Source organism: Eurosta solidaginis, chromosome 1, assembly GCF_040869045.1.
Source record: "Eurosta solidaginis isolate ZX-2024a chromosome 1, ASM4086904v1, whole genome shotgun sequence".
NCBI classification, from domain to species: domain Eukaryota; kingdom Metazoa; phylum Arthropoda; class Insecta; order Diptera; family Tephritidae; genus Eurosta; species Eurosta solidaginis.
Window position 1 is genome coordinate 287376406 of NC_090319.1, and position 19837 is coordinate 287396242.

Below are 19837 nucleotides of genomic sequence, written 5' to 3' on the forward strand. Positions count from 1 at the left end.
CTTAATAAGTGGGATATGTGTGCTTTTCCGTATTTAATCTGATTTTATGGCAGTATACAATAGATTACATAATTAGTTTGGGAACAAATATAACTTAATAAGTGGGGTATGTGTGCTTTTCCGTATTTAATCTGATTTTATGGCAGTATACAATAGATTACATAATTAGTTTGGAAACAAATATAACTTAATAAGTGGGATATGTGTGCTTTTCCGTATTTAATCTGATTTTATGGCAGTATACAATAGATTACATAATTAGTTTGGGAACAAATATAACTTAATAAGTGGGATATGTGTGCTTTTCCGTATTTAATCTGATTTTATGGCAGTATACAATAGATTACATAATTAGTTTGGGAACAAATATAACTTAATAAGTGGGATATGTGTGCTTTTCCGTATTTAATCTGATTTTATGGCAGTATACAATAGATTACATAATTAGTTTGGGAACAAATATAACTTAATAAGTGGGATATGTGTGTTTTTCCGTATTTAATCTGATTTTATGGCAGTATACAATAGATTACATAATTAGTTTGGGAACAAATATAACTTAATAAGTGGGGTATGTGTGCTTTTCCGTATTTAATCTGATTTTATGGCAGTATACAATAGATTACATAATTAGTTTGGGAACAAATATAACTTAATAAGTGGGGTATGTGTGCTTTTCCGTATTTAATCTGATTTTATGGCAGTATACAATAGATTACATAATTAGTTTGGGAACAAATATAACTTAATAAGTGGGGTATGTGTGCTTTTCCGTATTTAATCTGATTTTATGGCAGTATACAATAGATTACATAATTAGTTTGGGAACAAATATAACTTAATAAGTGGGGTATGTGTGCTTTTCCGTATTTAATCTGATTTTATGGCAGTATACAATAGATTACATAATTAGTTTGGGAACAAATATAACTTAATAAGTGGGGTATGTGTGCTTTTCCGTATTTAATCTGATTTTATGGCAGTATACAATAGATTACATAATTAGTTTGGGAACAAATATAACTTAATAAGTGGGATATGTGTGCTTTTCCGTGTTTAATTTGATTTTATGGCAGTATACAATAGATTACATAATTAGTTTGGGAACAAATATAACTTAATAAGTGGGATATGTGTGCTTTTCCGTATTTAATCTGATTTTATGGCAGTATACAATAGATTACATAATTAGTTTGGGAACAAATATAACTTAATAAGTGGGATATGTGTGCTTTTCCGTATTTAATCTGATTTGATGGCAGTATACAATAGATTACATAATTAGTTTGGGAACAAATATAACTTAATAAGTGGGGTATGTGTGCTTTTCCGTATTTAATCTGATTTTATGGCAGTATACAATAGATTACATAATTAGTTTGGGAACAAATATAACTTAATAAGTGGGGTATGTGTGCTTTTCCGTATTTAATCTGATTTTATGGCAGTATACAATAGATTACATAATTAGTTTGGGAACAAATATAACTTAATAAGTGGGATATGTGTGCTTTTCCGTATTTAATCTGATTTTATGGCAGTATACAATAGATTACATTATTAGTTTGGGAACAAATATAACTTAATAAGTGGGGTATGTGTGCTTTTCCGTATTTAATCTGATTTTATGGCAGTATACAATAGATTACTTAATTAGTTTGGGGACAAATATAACTTAATAAGTGGGATATGTGTGCTTTTCCGTATTTAATCTGATTTTATGGCAGTATACAATAGATTACATAATTAGTTTGGGAACAAATATAACTTAATAAGTGGGGTATGTGTGCTTTTCCGTATTTAATCTGATTTTATGGCAGTATACAATAGATTACATAATTAGTTTGGGAACAAATATAACTTAATAAGTGGGGTATGTGTGCTTTTCCGTATTTAATCTGATTTTATGGCAGTATACAATAGATTACATAATTAGTTTGGGAACAAATATAACTTAATAAGTGGGGTATGTGTGCTTTTCCGTATATAATCTGATTTTATGGCAGTATACAATAGATTACATAATTAGTTTGGGAACAAATATAACTTAATAAGTGGGATATGTGTGCTTTTCCGTATTTAATCTGATTTTATGGCAGTATACAATAGATTACATAATTAGTTTGGGAACAAATATAACTTAATAAGTGGGGTATGTGTGCTTTTCCGTATTTAATCTGATTTTATGGCAGTATACAATAGATTACATAATTAGTTTGGGAACAAATATAACTTAATAAGTGGGATATGTGTGCTTTTCCGTATTTAATCTGATTTTATGGCAGTATACAATAGATTACATAATTAGTTTGGGAACAAATATAACTTAATAAGTGGGGTATGTGTGCTTTTCCGTATTTAATCTGATTTTATGGCTGTATACAATAGATTACTAATTAGTTTGGGAACAAATATAACTTAATAAGTGGGGTATGTGTGCTTTTCCGTATTTAATCTGATTTTATGGCAGTATACAATAGATTACATTATTAGTTTGGGAACAAATATAACTTAATAAGTGGGGTATGTGTGCTTTTCCGTATTTAATCTGATTTTATGGCAGTATACAATAGATTACATAATTAGTTTGGGAACAAATATAACTTAATAAGTGGGGTATGTGTGCTTTTCCGTATTTAATCTGATTTTATGGCAGTATACAATAGATTACATATTTAGTTTGGGAACAAATATAACTTAATAAGTGGGATATGTGTGCTTTTCCGTATTTAATCTGATTTTATGGCAGTATACAATAGATTACATAATTAGTTTGGGAACAAATATAACTTAATAAGTGGGGTATGTGTGCTTTTCCGTATTTAATCTGATTTTATGGCAGTATACAATAGATTACATAATTAGTTTGGGAACAAATATAACTTAATAAGTGGGATATGTGTGCTTTTCCGTATTTAATCTGATTTTATGGCAGTATACAATAGATTACATAATTAGTTTGGGAACAAATATAACTTAATAAGTGGGGTATGTGTGCTTTTCCGTATTTAATCTGATTTTATGGCAGTATACAATAGATTACATAATTAGTTTGGGAACAAATATAACTTAATAAGTGGGATATGTGTGCTTTTCCGTATTTAATCTGATTTTATGGCAGTATACAATATATTACATAATTAGTTTGGGAACAAATATAACTTAATAAGTGGGCTATGTGTGCTTTTCCGTATTTAATCTGGTTTTGTGGCAGTGTGCAAGAGATCACATAATTAGTTTGGGAATAAATATAACTTAAACGGGGTTTGTGTGCTTTTCCGTATTTAATCTGATTTTATGGCAGTATACAATATATTACATAACTAGTTTGGGAACAAATATAACTTAATATGTGGGGTATGTGTGCTTTTCCGTATTTAATCTGGTTTTGTGGCAGTGTGCAAGAGATCACATAATTAGTTTGGGAACAAATATAACTTAATAACGGGGTTTGTGTGCTTTTCCGTATTTAATCTGATTTTATGGCAGTATACAATAGATTTCATAATTAGTTTGGGAACAAATATAACTTAATAAGTGGGGTATGTGTGCTTTTCCGTATTTAATCTGGTCTTGTGGCAGTATACAATATATTACATAATTAGTTTGGGAACAAATATAACTTAATAAGTGGGGTATGTGTGCTTTTCCGTATTTAATCTGGTTTTGTGGCAGTGTGCAAGAGATCACATAATTAGTTTGGGAACAAATATAACTATATATAATATATACATTGAATGAATATTTAAATCAAGATGACCCACCGTTTAATGATCCAAAAATTCCATCACACATACAAGGAATGGAACAACATATTCAGTTGCTAGCTAGCGTTTCCAAACGGGTTATACCGGAAAATGTAGAGGCTGTAATGGCGACGACATTAGAAAGCCGTGCGAAATTGCCCAGACTTGAAAGTAAAAAAGACTTCAAACAATAATTTTTTTTTAGTTTCTTATCTATAACTCACTTAAATTAATTTTTTCATTTACATATGTTCTGACTAAATAAATTTCTTAAGAGAAAAAATAGATATTATTATAAATAAATAATAAATATTATTACAAATAAATAAAGAAAAAACATAGCCATTTAGCTGATTTTTTCATGTAAAGTGCAAAACCGGCGATTTTTTGAAATGTTTGTATGGTGAACCCCTAGAGGGGTCCAGGGGGTGTACCACTGGCATCGGTGGGTCGGGCCTCCAAAGTTAGTGGGGGTCGGTTATACATTTGGACTCGATTGGAGCACTCTAAATGGGTCAAAGTGGGATTTTTCAAAATTTGCCCCTACCCAAAAGTTCGACCCAAATTGGGAGACATCAGAATTCGTTTTAGAGGTACGGTTCCTTCGGAAAGGTTTCTTATTTTGATCCCTAGAATATGATTTTTATAGAGCAATGGGCGATTTTTTTGCCTGCCCACAAATCGACCCGGCCTATTGTACACGTATCTGTTAGATAACACCTTTCAACTGTGCAAATATACATTTATATAAGCAAACAATTACCAGGAAATTTTCTTTTAAAAATATTAATCTCTTTGTTTAACTAATAAAAACTTTCCATTATCGTTATTAATTAAATATGCTCATTATTTTGCTCAATTAGGTATAAATAGCGCCCACAAAATTTATCTCGGTGTACTTCATATTTAAAAAGTAAAGAAAAAGTTCTTAAACGAAATGAATTCGCGCAATATTTTCACGATCCTTTTTGTCGTTCTACGCTGCCTTCTATCCTATACGAATGCGACATTTCAAAAACTAATTGGAACATATATAGAAATAAAGCACAGTCCACATTCGGTATCAATATTTGATTGTTCCGAGTATATTTGCGTTGGTTCCATAATCTCTACAAATTGCGTGGTTACAGCTGCACATTGCGTATTCGGGAAACAATGGACGAATATCGACGTTCTAGCTGGTGTAGCTGATATACGTTATTTAAACAGAGGAGGTGGTCAACAACGCAAAGTGCAGCATATATTTTTTGATGAGCATTATAAACGAGAATCATCATTTATGAATATAGCTGTTGTAAAAGTGAATGAAGATTTTATATGGCAGCCTTTTGCAGTAATGCATGTAAAGCTTCCCTTTTTCGGATTAGAACCGGGCACGAGTATTAAAGTTAATGGATGGGGTCCGATAAATTTACATGATCCGGTTCCTAATCCTCTTCTCAAAACTATTAGAATGAATATAATACAAAATGATCAATGCGAGAACTTTTATGGTGATATACCAAACACAATCATTTGTGCTGAAAATAGAGGAGGTATTCTGAGTAAAAGAGATTCTGGAGCAGGGGCAATTGCGATGGGCTATCTATGTGCGGTGGCACACGATGGTACTGATAGGCGCAATGTTCCGAGTTTATTTACTTACTTACTTACTTACTTACTTAATTGGCGCTTAACCGTCTAAACGGTTATGGCCGTCCAACAAGGCGCGCCAGTCGCTCCTTCGCTCCGCCAACCGGCGCCAATTGGTCACACCAAGGGAGTTTAAATCGTTTTCCACCTGGTCCTTCCAACGGAGTGGGGCCGCCCTCTACCTCTGCTTCCATAGGCGGGTTCCGATAGAAACACTTTCTTGGCCGGAGCATCATCTTTCATTCGCATAACATGGCCTAGCCAGCGCAGCCGCTGCGTTTTAATTCGCTGGACTATGTTGATGTCTGCGTATAGCTCGTACAGCTCATCATTAAATCTTCTTCGGTACTCGCCATCGCCAACGCGTAGAGGTCCATAAATCTTTCGAAGAACTTTTCTCTCGAACACTCCCAAAGCCGCTTCATCTGCTGTTGTCATGGTCCATGCTTCTGCCCCATATAGCAGGACGGGTACGATAAGTGACTTGTAGAGTATGATTTTCGTTCGCCGAGAGAGGACTTTACTTTTCAATTGCCTACCTAGTCCAAAGTAGCATTTATTGGCAAGATTGATTCTTCGCTGGATTTCAGTGCTGATGTTGTTGCTAATGTTGATGCTGGTTCCCAAATAAACGAAGTCTTTTACTATTTCGAAATTATGGCTGCCAACAGTAGCGTGGTTGCCAAGGGTCATATGCGCTGACTCTTTGCTCGATGACAGCAGGTACTTCGTTTTGTCCTCATTCACCATCAAACCCATCTTTACCGCTTCTTTTTCCAGCTTGGAGTAAGCAGAACTAACAGCGCGGGTGTTTAGGCCGATGATATCAATGTCATCAGCATATGCCAGTAATTGCACGCTTTTATAGTATATTGTTCCAGTGCGGTTAAGTTCTGCAGCTAGTATAATTTTCTCCAGCATCAAATTAAAGAAATCGCACGATAGGGGGTCACCCTGTCTGAAACCTCGTTTAGTTTCGAACGGCTCGGAGAGGTCCTTCCCAATTCTGACTGAACTGATGGTGTTGCTCAACGTCATTTTGCACAGCCGTATAAGTTTTGCGGGGAAACCAAATTCAGACATAGCGGCATATAGGCAGCTCCTTTTCGTGCTGTCGAAGGCGGCTTTAAAGTCGACGAAGAGGTGGTGTGTGTCGATTCTCTTTTCACGGGTTTTTTCCAAGATTTGGCGCATTGTGAAAATCTGGTCGATGGTAGATTTACCAGGTCTGAAGCCGCACTGATAAGGTCCAATCAGCCGGTTCACGGTGGGCTTCAATCTTTCGCACAATACACTTGAAAGGACCTTATATGCGATATTAAGAAGGCTGATTCCACGATAGTTGGTGCATTTTGCAGTATCCCCTTCTTGTGGACTGGGCAAAGAACACTTAGATTCCAACCGTCGGGCATGCTTTCGTCCGCCCATATTTTGCTAAGAAGCTGCTGCATGCGCCTTACCAACTCCTCGCCGACGAACTTGAATAGCTCCGCAGGAAATCCATCAGCGCCCACGGCCTTGTTGTTTTTCAATCTGGTTATTGCTATTCTAACTTCGTCATAATCGGGCGGGGGGACATATATTCCATCATCATCGATTGCGGGATCGGGTTCTTCATCTCTGCGCGGTGAATTGCTGCCTCCATTTAGGAGAGCAGAGAAGTGTTCCCTCCATAATCTAAGCACTCTCTGGACATCAGTTACAAGGTCGTCGTTTTCATTCCTACAGGAGTTTGCCCCGGTCTTAAAACCTTCCGTCTGTCGCCGTATTTTTTGGTAGAATTTTCGGGCGTTATTCCTGGTGGCTAGCAGCTCAAGCTCCTCGCACTCACGCCTTTCTGCTTCTGCTTTTTTCTTCCTGAAAAGGCGTCTCGCTTCCCTTTTCAACTCACGATAGCGTTCACACACTCCTCTTGTCGCGCTCGCTTTTAACGTAGCCCTGTAGGCAGCGTCCTTTCTTTCGGTTGCAACGCGGCATTCTTCATCATACCAGTTGTTTTTTCGTGGCCGCCGGTAAACAATTTTTTCCTCGGCGGCAGTATGAAGTGCTTTGGAGATATGCTCCCACTGCTCCTGTATTCCTTCAGGATGAGTTGTGCCCTCAGAGAGCAGGTGTGAGAGTCGAGTTGCGAAATCATTGGCAGTCTGTTGTGATTGAAGCTTTTCGACGTCTAGCTTTCCTTGTGTTTTTTGTTCCTTGTTTTTAGCCGCGTTGAGGCGGGTGCGTATTTTGGCTGCAACGAGATAATGGTCCGAATCGATGTTAGGTCCTCGGATCGTTCGCACATCTAAAACACTGGAGGCATGCCGTCCGTCTATCACAACGTGATCGATCTGATTGCGAGTATTTCGATCAGGAGACAGCCATGTAGCTTGATGTATCTTTTTATGCATGAACCTCGTGCTTGATATGACCATGTTTCGAGCACCGGCAAAGTCAATCAGCCTCAGTCCGTTAGGAGAAGTTTCATTGTGTAGGCTGAACTTTCCGACTGTAGGGCCAAAAACACCTTCTTTGCCCACCCTGGCGTTAAAGTCGCCAAGCACGACTTTTATATCATGACGGGGGCAGCGCTCGTATGTGCGTTCTAATTGTTCATAAAAAGTGTCTTTCACCTCATCGTCTTTCTCCTCTGTCGGCGCATGGGCGCAGATGAATGATATATTAAAAAATTTTGCTTTTATTCGAATAGCGGCGAGACGCTCGTCCACAGGCGTGAACACCAGCACTTGGCGACAAAGTCTCTCTCCCACCACGAATCCGACGCCGAAACTGCGCTTATTCGCATGGCCACTCCAATATATGTCACAATTTTTGATCTTCTTTCTTCCTTGCTTCGTCCAACGCATTTCTTGGATGGCGGTGATGTCAGATTTTGCTTTGACGAGGACATCAACCAGCCGGGCATCTGCACCAATCCCATTCAGGGAGCGGACGTTCCAGGTGCATGCCCTCAATTCATTGTCCTTCAAACGTTTGCCATGGTCGTCATCAATAGAGAGTGTATTTATCCGAGGCTTGTTGTTATATTTCATTGGAGTATGGTTTTACGTGGCGGGTCCCAAGCCCAGCGCACAACCCGCTCAGCGGGGGTGAAAATATTACTTGGCACGTTTATATAGCGAGCCGCTTGCTCCAAGACAGACGCCCGCTTGCAGCCGCACCTAGAGGTGTACAGACGCTGCCGATGAAATCTCCCCCGGCTAGCCCTTAAACCGATTATGTCAGAGTGGCCTAGCCAGGTTGTCGCCTTCTCACATTAGCTCACCGCTAAATGGGTGTTTAGCGGCTACCCAGAGGATACTTGGCCGCAAGCGACCGGCAGTAGTGAGCTGCTTGAACCGCATGCAAAAGAATCGCACTGGCCATTCCCAGGTGAATGGCGGTCAGAAGCTTTCCCCACTTTCGTGGACTTCTACACACGGCCCCACCCTCCGAGTTTATTTACAGATACAACAAATGAAAGAGTTAGAGAATTTTTAGGACCCCATGCATGTTAAAGAGTGTTGTTATAAATTCACTGTTGAGTGGAATATCACCCTACTCGACAGAACACCGAATTTCGAAACAGTTTGAGATAGGTCTTTTTCGAAGCAGCCGTTGAGATATGGTGGCATTCCAATCAACAGTCGAACTGGCGATATTTGTTTTATATATAATGTAAAAATAAATTGTTATGATTGCAAGTAAATAAATTTGTTTATTGTATGCAATGAAAGTTGTACGTAAGTATGTAAATGTCTTAAATTGTCAGACCAAAGTTCGATCACTACCGTAAAGTTCCCTCGTGTATGAATAGATCATGAGATAAATAGGAAATTGTGGCACAACTACTTCGATGTCCTGGCAAACTCCGTGTAAAACATATGATCCAATCGACGTAATCAGTTATTGAAGTCATAGAATAACGCCTTAGTCATAACGATACCATAGCCAACCAATTGGTTTTTGGTTTTCACCAAAATCCATAATCTATAAATTTTTGCGCTGGCGAATTCATTCACATGTTGGAGATTATGTTTTTCGTTTCGAAATTTTTCACATTTTCTGTTTTATGAAGTTATCACATATTTTAGATTAAGGCACCAATAACCGATGCTAGTATACATATATCTATGGATAAGTCAAAATATGTTTACCAATTTGGCGTTGTGATGATGGAAAGTTTTCTTTTATCACCCTCTATATCATCGAACAGACCGAACAGACCACAACTTTATTACTTTTTCATCCATTTCGCATTCTTATTCCTTTCCTTTCCTTTTACCCTTCATCTCCACTCCCTTCTCACTGCAATTTCCGCACTCACTCCAGAACCCAATCCTCATTTCACTCCCTATCTAATTTCCACTCCCGCTCTTATTCTCATGATTAATCCCTCTTCCACTCCCTCTAAACCACCGCATTTAATTACCTCATATATGGAATCCATACAAGAAATATTGGATACCTTTCAAAGAATTACGGATATATCGCTCATATACGTGTTGGTTCCACTCCCACTCGTACTCCCACTTACATGCGTTCTACATCTTCCACCTAAATTAGTAAACGAAATATAAAGAAAGCAAGCAGACAACAATTAATTGTGTCAAAACTATAAAGATCACAACTACAAACTTACAAATGTCGAATAAATCAAAAATGTAATGAATGATAACAAACTTGATTTAAGATTTAAAAGAAATTTCAGTGTAAAAACTGTATTAACATAGTTATATAAAGAGTGCGGTAGATGATTGGCACCTTGACGCACCTGCAACGGGAGTGTTCATCAGCACAATTCCATGATGTAGTATTCGACTTTACAATGCACACTGTCAAACACAAAGTAATAAAACAATTGGAGAAACTCGAATTGTTTTTTGTGTATTATGTTTGTCACGTTATTAGAGAAAACTCTTAGTGTGCATTGAAACACACAAGACAGGCAACCTCGGTGCATGTACGAATGCACGCACAACTCGAGCACAATACGAACGAGTTTTGTGTTTCACTACGCAGGCAGTCAGGGCAAGAAGTTTAAATGGCGAAGGATTGTTTCTTAAGGGATTTTCTTGAAATTTGGTACATAGGTAATATTTAGAAAACTTTATTTTTCCGGGAAGTAGTCGAGAGACCAACCTATTAGAAAAAATGGTTGCGATTACTTATGCAGGCGATTATACTTCTTTGGGATTAAAAAAGAGTTTTTAATTGCATGAAAATAATTAAACACCATAAAATAATAAAAGAACTGTAAAAGAAGGTCATAGACTTTGTTCACTTTAAATTCGAAAAATTTAATAAATATTTATTATTTACACTAAGTGTTGAAATTAATAGCGTTTTCTTTTCTGAAATAAATTGTTGCCTAAATAAATGGTAAGTAAATGGTAAAGCCTTAATAGAGTCTGCACATTAACAGAGTATATGTGGAACTTAAGAGCGAATTGAGAGTTTCACAGAGTTGCACTGCCACACCGCCATTTTATACAGGGTAAAAGTGTAATGCTTTTGCGTTGCGAGCAGGCAACAATTTTCACAAAAGAACGAAATATCCCGTAAAGGCGTTGCCTGTTTTTTTTAGAATAGAACAACACCCTTGCGCGGCGTATAAAAAGCGTAACACTTTAGCTAGAAAAGAAAATGCAATAACCAATGGAATATAAATCTTGGTATGTAAACGAGACGGCGGCCACCGTGGTGTGATACTAGCGTGCTCCGTCTACCACACCGTATGCCCTGTGTTCACAACATATCACATAATTAGTTTGTGAACAAATATAACTTAATAAGTGGGGTATGTGTGCTTTTCCGTATTTAATCTGGTTTTATGGCAGTATACAATAGTCACGAATGTAGGTTTTACACTTACCTGCATCCGTAAGGGATGACCGTTTTTAATAAATACTATAAAGTTTAATGTAAATTAGCTTGCTTTAATTATAAGAAAAATGATGTAGTTAATATATCTGAAAATGATTGTTAAAATAGACGATTCGGTTTTAGTTTCTTTCCAATCGCATTGCTCGCTAGTGTTCACTCACAGACTGACTCTCGTTGGAATTTCGGTATACGGCAATTGTTCAAATGTAACAGTGTTGCATTCATTGGTAGTATTTCTAAGGTTGCATTTTGTAAGTGATGTGACAAAATAGATCACATAATTAATTTGCGAACAAATATAACTTAGCAAGTGGGATTTGTGTGCTTTTCCGTATTTAATCTGATTTTATGGCAGTATACAATAGATTACATAATTAGTTTGGGAAGAAATATAACTTAATAAGTGGGGTATGTGTGCTTTTCCGTATTTAATCTGGTTTTGTAGCAGTATACAATAGATCACATAATTAGTTTGGGAACAAATATAACTTAATAAGTGGGGTAGGGTATGTGTGCTTTTCCGTATTTAATCTGGTTTTGTGGCAGTGTGCAAGAGATCACATAATTAGTTTGGGAACAAATATAACTTAATAATGGGGTTTGTGTGCTTTTCCGTATTTAACCTGATTTTATGGCAGTATACAATAGATTACATAATTAGTTTGGGAACAAATATAACTTAATAAGTGGGGTATGTGTGCTTTTCCGTATTTAATCTGGTTTTGTAGCAGTATACAATAGATCACATAATTAGTTTGGGAACAAATATAACTTAATAAGTGGGGTATGTGTGCCTTTCCGTATTTAATCTGGTTTTGTGGCAGTTTATAATAGATCGCATAATTAGTTTGGGAAGAAATATAACTTAATAAGTGGGGTATGTGTGCTTTTCCGTATTTAATCTGGTTTTGTGGCAGTGTGCAAGAGATCACATAATTAGTTTGGGAACAAATATAACTTAATAATGGGGTTTGTGTGCTTTTCCGTATTTAACCTGATTTTATGGCAGTATACAATAGATTACATAATTAGTTTGGGAACAAATATAACTTAATAAGTGGGGTATGTGTGCTTTTCCGTATTTAATCTGGTTTTGTGGCAGTGTGCAAGAGATCACATAATTAGTTTGGGAACAAATATGACTTAATAATGTGTGTGCTTTTTCGTATTTAATCTGATTTTATGGCAGTATACAATAGATTACATAATTAGTTTGGGAACAAATATAACTTAATAAGTGGGGTATGTGTGCTTTTCCGTATTTATTCTGGTTTCGTGGCAGTATACAATAGATCACATAATTAGTTTGGGAACAAATATAACTTAATAAGTGGGGTATGTGTGCCTTTCCGTATTTAATCTGGTCTTAAAGCAGTATACAATATATTACATAATTAGTTTGGGAACAAATAAAACTTAATAATGTGGTTTGTGTGCTTTCCCGTATTTAATCTGATTTTATGGCAGTATACAATAGATTACATAATTAGTTTGGGAACAAATATAACTTAATAAGTGGGGTATGTGTGCTTTTCCGTATTAAATCTGGTTTCGTGGCAGTATACAATAGATCACCTAATTAGTTTGGGAACAAATATAACTTAATAATGTGGTTTGTGTGCTTTTCCGTATTTAATCTGATTTTATGGAAGTATACAATAGATTACATAATTAGTTTGGGAACAAATATAACTTAATAATGTGGTTTGTGTGCTTTTCCGTATTTAATCTGATTTTATGGCAGTATACAATAGATTACATAATTAGTATGGGAACAAATATAACTTAATAAGTGGAGTATGTGTGCTTTTCCGTATTAAATCTGGTTTCGTGGCAGTATACAATAGATTAAATAATTATTTTGGGAGCAAATATAACTTAATAAGTGGGGTATGTGTGCTTTTCCGTATTTAATCTGGTTTTGTGGCAGTATGCAAGAGATCACATAATTAGTTTGGGAACAAATATAACTTAATAATGGGGTTTGTGTGCTTTTCCGTATTTAATCTGATTTTATGGCAGTATACAATAGATTACATAATAAGTTTGAGAACAAATATAACTTAATAAGTGGGGTATGTGTGCTTTTCCGTATTTAATCTGGTTTTGTGGCAGTGTGCAAGAGATCACATAATTAGTTTGGGAACAAATATAACTTAATAATGGAATTTGTGTGCTTTCCCGTATTTAATCTGATTTTATGGCATTATACAATAGATTACATAATTAGTTTGGGAACAAATGTAACTTAATAAGTGGGGTATGTGTGTTTTTCCGTATTTAATCTGGTTTTGTGGCAGTATACAATAGATCACATAATTAGTTTGGGAACAAATATAACTTAATAAGTGGGGTATGTGTGCTTTTCCGTATTTAATCTGGTCTTATGGCAGTATACAATATATTACATAATTAGTTTGGGAACAAATATAACTTAATAAGTGGGGTATGTGTGCTTTCCCGTATTTAATCTGATTTTATGGCAGTATACAATAGATTACATAATTAGTTTGAGAACAAATATAACTTAATAAGTGGGGTATGTGTGCTTTTCCGTATTTAATCTGGTTTTGTGGCAGTGTGCAAGAGATCACATAATTAGTTTGGGAACAAATATAACTTAATAATGGAGTTTGTGTGCTTTCCCGTATTTAATCTGATTTTATGGCAGTATACAATAGATTACATAATTAGTTTGGGAACAAATATAACTTAATAAGTGGGGTATGTGTGCTTTTCCGTATTTAATCTGGTTTTGTGGCAGTATACAATAGATCACATAATTAGTTTGGGAACAAATATAACTTAATAAGCGGGGTATGTGTGCTTTTCCGTATTTAATCTGGTCTTATGGCAGTATAAAATATATTACATAATTAGTTTGGGAACAAATATAACTTAATAAGTGTGGTATGTGTGCTTTTCCGAATTTAATCTGGTTTTGTGGCAGTGTGCAAGATATCACATAATTAGTTTGGGAACAAATATAACTTAATAAGTGGGGTATGTGTGCTTTTCCGTATTTAATCTGGTTTTGTGGCAGTGTGCAAGAGATCACATAATTAGTTTGGGAACAAATATAACTTAATAAGTGGGGTATGTGTGCTTTTCCGTATTTAATCTGGTTTTGTGGCCGTGTGCAAGAGATCACATAATTAGTTTGGGAACAAATATAACTTAATAATGGGGTTTGTGTGCTTTTCCGTATTTAATCTGATTTTATGGCAGTATACAATAGATTACATAATTAGTTTGGGAACAAATATAACTTAATAAGTGGGGTATGTGTGCTTTTCCGTATTTAATCTGGTTTTGTGGCAGTATGCAAGAGATCACATAATTAGTTTGGGAACAAATATAACTTAATAATGGGGTTTGTGTGCTTTTCCGTATTTAATCTGATTTTATGGCAGTATACAATAGATCACATAATTAGTTTGGAAACAAATATAACTTAGTAAGTGGGGTATGTGTGCTTTTCCGTATTTAATCTGGTCTTATGGCAGTATACAATATATTACATAATTAGTTTGGGAACAAATATAACTTAATAAGTGGGGTATGTGTGGTTTTCCGTATTTAATCTGGTTTTGTGGCAGTATACAAAAATCACATAATTAGTTTGGGAACAAATATAACTTAATAAGTTGGGTATGTGTGCTTTTCCGTATTTAATCTGGTCTTATGGCAGTATACAATATATTACATAATTAGTTTGGGAACAAATATAACTTAATAAATGGGATATGTGTGCTTTTCCGTATTTAATCTGGTTTTGTGGCAGTGTGCAAGAGATCACATAATTAGTTTGGGAACAAATATAACTTAATAATGGGGTTTGTGTGCTTTTCCGTATTTAATCTGATCTTATGGCAGTATACAATAGATCACATAATTAGTTTGGAAACAAATATAACTTAATAAGTGGGGTATGTGTGCTTTTCCGTATTTAATCTGGTCTTATGGCAGTATACAATATATTACATAATTAGTTTGGGAACAAATATAACTTAATAAGTGGGGTATGTGTGCTTTTCCTTATTTAATCTGGTTTTGTGGCAGTGTGCAAGAGATCACATTATTAGTTTGGGAACAAATATAACTTAATAATGGGGTTTGTGTGCTTTTCCGTATTTAATCTGATTTTATGGCAGTATACAATATATTACATAATTAGTTTGGGAACAAATATAACTTAATAAGTGGGGTATGTGTGCTTTTCCGTATTTAATCTGGTTTTTTGGCAGTGTGCAAGAGATCACATAATTAGTTTGGGAACAAATATAACTTAATAACGGGGTTTGTGTGCTTTTCCGTATTTAATCTGATTTTATGGCAGTATACAATAGATTACATAATTAGTTTGGGAACAAATATAACTTAATAAGTGGGGTATGTGTGCTTTTCCGTATTTAATCTGATTTTATGGCAGTATACAATATATTACATAATTTGTTTGGGAACAAATATAACTTAATAAGTGGGGTATGTGTGCTTTTCCGTATTTAGTCTGATTTTATGGCAGTATACAATATATTACATAATTAGTTTGGGAACAAATATAACTTAATAAGTGGGGTATGTGTGCTTTTCCGTATTTAATCTGATTTTATGGCAGTATACAATAGATTACATAATTAGTTTGGGAACAAATATAACTTAATAAGTGGGGTATGTGTGCTTTTCCGTATTTAATCTGATTTTATGGCAGTATACAATAGATTTCATAGTTAGTTTGGGAACAAATATAACTTAATAAGTGGGGTATGTGTGCTTTTCCGTATTTAATCTGGTTTTGTGGCAGTGTGCAAGAGATCACATAATTAGTTTGGGAATAAATATAACTTAATAACGGGGTTTGTGTGCTTTTCCGTATTTAATCTGATTTTATGGCAGTATACAATATATTACATAATTAGTTTGGGAACAAATATAACTTAATATGTGGGGTATGTGTGCGTTTCCGTATTTAATCTGGTTTTGTGGCAGTGTGCAAGAGATCACATAATTAGTTTGGGAATAAATATAACTTAATAACGGGGTTTGTGTGCTTTTCCGTATTTAATCTGATTTTATGGCAGTATACAATATATTACATAATTAGTTTGGGAACAAATATAACTTAATATGTGGGGTATGTGTGCGTTTCCGTATTTAATCTGGTTTTGTGGCAGTGTGCAAGAGATCACATAATTAGTTTGGGAATAAATATAACTTAATAACGGGGTTTGTGTGCTTTTCCGTATTTAATCTGATTTTATGGCAGTATACAATATATTACATAATTAGTTTGGGAACAAATATAACTTAATAAGTGGGGTATGTGTGCTTTTCCGTATTTAATCTGGTTTTGTGGCAGTGTGCAAGAGATCACATAATTAGTTTGGGAATAAATATAACTTAATAACGGGGTTTGTGTGCTTTTCCGTATTTAATCTGATTTTATGGCAGTATACAATATATTACATAATTAGTTTGGGAACAAATATAACTTAATATGTGGGGTATGTGTGCGTTTCCGTATTTAATCTGGTTTTGTGGCAGTGTGCAAGAGATCACATAATTAGTTTGGGAATAAATATAACTTAATAACGGGGTTTGTGTGCTTTTCCGTATTTAATCTGATTTTATGGCAGTATACAATATATTACATAATTAGTTTGGGAACAAATATAACTTAATATGTGGGGTATGTGTGCGTTTCCGTATTTAATCTGGTTTTGTGGCAGTGTGCAAGAGATCACATAATTAGTTTGGGAATAAATATAACTTAATAACGGGGTTTGTGTGCTTTTCCGTATTTAATCTGATTTTATGGCAGTATACAATATATTACATAATTAGTTTGGGAACAAATATAACTTAATATGTGGGGTATGTGTGCGTTTCCGTATTTAATCTGGTTTTGTGGCAGTGTGCAAGAGATCACATAATTAGTTTGGGAACAAATATAACTTAATAACGGGGTTTGTGTGCTTTTCCGTATTTAATCTGATTTTATGGCAGTATACAATAGATTACATAATTAGTTTGGGAACAAATATAACTTAATAAGTGGGGTATGTGTGCTTTTCCGTATTTAATCTGGTCTTGTGGCAGTATACAATATATTACATAATTAGTTTGGGAACAAATATAACTTAATAAGTGGGGTATGTGTGCTTTTCCGTATTTAATCTGGTTTTGTGGCAGTGTGCAAGAGATCACATAATTAGTTTGGGAACAAATATAACTATATATAATATATACATTGAAAGAATATTTAAATCAAGATGATCCACCGTTTAATGATCCAAAAATTCCATCACACATACAAGGAATGGAACAACATATTCAGTTGCTAGCTAGCGTTTCCAAACGGGTTATACCGGAAAATGTAGAGGCTGTTATGGCGACGACATTAGAGAGCCGTGCGAAATTGCCCAGACTTGAAAGTAAAAAAGACTTCAAACAATAATTTTTTTTTTAGTTTCTTTTCTATAACTCACTTAAATTAATTTTTTCATTTACATGTGTTCTGACTAAATAAATTTCTTAAGAGAAAAAATAGATATTATTATAAATAAATAATAAATATTATTATAAATAAATAAAGAAAAAACATAGCCATTTAGCTGATTTTTTCATGTAAAGTGCAAAACCGGCGATTTTTTGAAATGTTTGTATGGTGAACCCCTAGAGGGGTCCAGGGGGTGTACCACTGGCATCGGTGGGTCGGGCCTCTAAAGTTAGTGGGGGTCGGTTATACATTTGGACTCGATTGGAGCACTCTAAATGGGTCAAAGTGGGATTTTTCAAAATTTGCCCCTACCCAAAAGTTCGACCCAAATTGGGGGACATCAGAATTCGTTTTAGAGGTACGGTTCCTTCGGAAAGGTTTCTTATTTTGATCCCTAGAATATGATTTTTATAGAGCAATGGGCGATTTTTTTGCCTGCCCACAAATCGACCCGGCCTATTGTACACGTATCAGTTATATAACACGTTTCAACTGTGCAAATATACATTTATATAAGCAAACAATTACCAGGAAATTTTCTTTTAAAAATATTAATCTCTTTGTTTAACTAATAAAAACTTTCCATTATCGTTATTAATTAAATATGCTCATTATTTTGCTCAATTAGGTATAAATAGCGCCCACAAAATTTATCTCGGTGTACTTCATATTTAAAAAGTAAAGAAAAAGTTCTTAAACGAAATGAATTCGCGCAATATTTTCACGATCCTTTTTGTCGTTCTACGCTGCCTTCTATCCTATACGAATGCGACATTTCAAAAACTAATTGGAACATATATAGAAATAAAGCACAGTCCACATTCGGTATCAATATTTGATTGTTCCGAGTATATTTGCGTTGGTTCCATAATCTCTACAAATTGCGTGGTTACAGCTGCACATTGCGTATTCGGGAAACAATGGACGAATATCGACGTTCTAGCTGGTGTAGCTGATATACGTTATTTAAACAGAGGAGGTGGTCAACAACGCAAAGTGCAGCATATATTTTTTGATGAGCATTATAAACGAGAATCATCATTTATGAATATAGCTGTTGTAAAAGTGAATGAAGATTTTATATGGCAGCCTTTTGCAGTAATGCATGTAAAGCTTCCCTTTTTCGGATTAGAACCGGGCACGAGTATTAAAGTTAATGGATGGGGTCCGATAAATTTACATGATCCGGTTCCTAATCCTCTTCTCAAAACTATTAGAATGAATATAATACAAAATGATCAATGCGAGAACTTTTATGGTGATATACCAAACACAATCATTTGTGCTGAAAATAGAGGAGGTATTCTGAGTAAAAGAGATTCTGGAGCAGGGGCAATTGCGATGGGCTATCTATGTGCGGTGGCACACGATGGTACTGATAGGCGCAATGTTCCGAGTTTATTTACAGATACAACAAATGAAAGAGTTAGAGAATTTTTAGGACCCCATGCATGTTAAAGAGTGTTGTTATAAATTCACTGTTGAGTGGAATATCACCCTACTCGACAGAACACCGAATTTCGAAACAGTTTGAGATAGGTCGTTTTCGAAGCAGCCGTTGAGATATGGTGGCATTCCAATCAACAGTCGAACTGGCGATATTTGTTTTATATATAATGTAAAAATAAATTGTTATGATTGCAAGTAAATAAATTTGTTTATTGTATGCAATGAAAGTTGTACGTAAGTATGTAAATGTCTTAAATTGTCAGACCAAAGTTCGATCACTACCGTAAAGTTCCCTCGTGTATGAATAGATCATGAGATAAATAGAAAATTGTGGCACAACTACTTCGATGTCCTGGCAAACTCCGTGTAAAACATATGATCCAATCGACGTAATCAGTTATTGAAGTCATAGAATAACGCCTTAGTCATAACGATACCATAGCCAACCAATTGGTTTTTGGTTTTCACCAAAATCCATAATCTATAAATTTTTGCGCTGGCGAATTCATTCACATGTTGGAGATTATGTTTTTCGTTTCGAAATTTTTCACATTTTCTGTTTTATGAAGTTATCACATATTTTAGATTAAGGCACCAATAACCGATTCTAGTATACATATATCTATGGATAAGTCAAAATATG

The 19837-nt window shown here is 35.1% G+C and overlaps 1 long non-coding RNA gene across 1 annotated transcript in view; it reads right to left on the reverse strand.

Annotated features, from left to right (window-relative positions):
* LOC137237447 (uncharacterized) overlaps nt 1-11390 on the reverse strand; it is a 297015-nt gene extending 285625 nt beyond the window's left edge. The window contains exons 1-2 of the long non-coding RNA XR_010948958.1: nt 11236-11390; nt 9793-9917 (exon numbers count right to left, since the gene is read on the reverse strand). This is a non-coding gene — a long non-coding RNA (uncharacterized lncRNA). The remainder of the gene's footprint in view (nt 1-9792; nt 9918-11235) is intronic.
* Nucleotides 11391-19837: the final 8447 nt, after the last annotated feature.